The sequence below is a fragment of the Monodelphis domestica genome, chromosome 6 (assembly GCF_027887165.1).
Source record: "Monodelphis domestica isolate mMonDom1 chromosome 6, mMonDom1.pri, whole genome shotgun sequence".
NCBI lineage: Eukaryota > Metazoa > Chordata > Mammalia > Didelphimorphia > Didelphidae > Monodelphis > Monodelphis domestica.
In genome coordinates, this window is record NC_077232.1 from 23,067,486 (window position 1) to 23,069,700 (window position 2,215).

The following is a 2,215-nucleotide window of genomic DNA, read 5'->3' on the forward strand; positions in this document are numbered from 1 at the left end:
AAATTGAATAAGATATGACATTTTCCCTGAAGGTGTCAGGGAACCTAGTTGAACATTGAACCTAGTCAATGGTACACAATATAGAAAAGACAGACTGGTCAAGAAGAGAGCTTTTGCTAATTAAGAAATGTATAGTATTGATCAAATTATATTGTCATTGAAGCAAGAAGTAGATGGCAATGTAGATGGACTGAATATTGTCAGGAAATTCAAACTGAAGAATGAGGAAATAATAGGGCCCTTAAAATAATGGTAGGATTCCCATAAGTCCCGAACATGGTGTGGGGGTGGGGACTTTCTAGATTAAAAAACAACAATAACAACAATATCATGAGCAAAGATAGGGAGGCTGAAAAGAACAAAGCAAAAATGAAAGTCCTATTCAAGACAATTCACAATATCTTTTCCTCCCCTCTCTCAAGTCTTGAATGAAGGCTATAATGTTTGCCATCTATAAATTGTTCCAGAAAATAGAAATATGAGGAAGAATGTCAAATGGTGTTTCTATTGGAATCGAGAGAATTTTGCAATCATTACCAGATCATCCCTATCTCTTTATATCCATCCATATATCCAAGAAATGTATTCATAGTACTTTAGTACAGTTCTCAGCAGAGAGGAAATACTTCATAATTAAAAGATTAAAGAATAAATTACAATATGGAATGCTGGAAGGGTGATTCAACATAAAATAATAAATGCAGGAGAATTTTTTCATATCATGAAATTTAAGGTCTTTTTTGCTGAAAGGGAAACTGAGCACCATACACAACAGTCATTGACTGTTTATGAATTATTATTTTCACAGGCAAAAGAACAACACAATGTGAGAGGACAATTTCACAGTTGTGGAAGAATTCATTATCCTAGGATTTTCTGATCTTCCCAACCTCCATGGATTTCTCTTTGGGGTTTTCATAGTCATTTACCTGTGTATGCTGATAGGAAATGGTCTGCTCATTGTCATAACCAATATTGATCCAGGTCTCCAAACCCCCATGTACTTTTTTCTTGAGAACTTTTCCTTCTTGGAGATCTGTTACACATCAGTCACTATCCCCAGAATGTTAGCAGATCTCTGGACCCACAAAGGAACAATTTCATTTGTAGCTGGTGCTGTAGAAACCTGCTTCCTTCATATTCAGGGAGCCGCAGAATGCTTGCTTCTGGCTGTGATGGCTTATGATCATTATGTGGCCATCTGTAAGCCTCTCTATTATCCTCTTATCATGAATCACAAGGTCTGTGTCCAACTGTTGTGGCTTCATGGTTGATTGGGGTCCAGGTACTGATAGATGAGACATATCATATTTTCTCTCTGAACATTTGTGGCTCTAACAAACTAAATCATGTCTATTGTGATGCACCACCATTAATAGAGTTGGCCTGTGCAGACACATATCAAAGAGAGATTTCTGTCCATGTTGATACACTGATATTTGTAATAACTCTCTTTCTATTGATTTTCATATCCTATATGAAAATAATTACCACCATTCTGAGGCTGCCTTCAACCTCAGGGAAATCTAAAGCCTTCTCCACTTGTTCTTCTCACCTCATGGTAGTGGGATTATTCTATGGGTCTGGAAGTATTGTGTATTTAGGGCCAAAATCCAGTCACTCAGCAGGATCAGTAAAAGTGTTTGCTCTCTTCTACACCACCGTGACTCCATTGTTTAACCCTCTGATATACAGCCTGAGAAATAAAGATGTCATTGCTGCACTAAGAAAACTACTTCCTAAGTGAATCAAGTCATGGAACAATTAGTTAACAAATGCATTTTGTTTTTCTTTTTTTTTTTCATTCCATATTTGCAACAAAAACACATATCTGGGTATTTTCCATTACACTGAAAATGTAGTCAATTAGAGTCTGTCAAGAGATATCATTTAAAAATACAACAAATATTCCTAAAATTGTCACTTTCTTTTGCTAGGCAGCAATTGATGTTGATTAGCTATTATTTAATTGATGAGAAATCTCTATATGCAACTTAAATACTATTATACTATTATTTCTACTACTTTACAAGCATCACATGAATTTATCTCCAATTTTTTAATGGAACAAAAAAGGTAAATTGTGAATGTAAAGGAGCAACAGAGACAGAGATAGAGAACAGAAATGAAGAGAGACAGAGACAGAGTGACAGAGTGAGACAGCGAGACTAAATAGACTGATTCAGCTATATATTTTCAGGATAATTAGATCCTT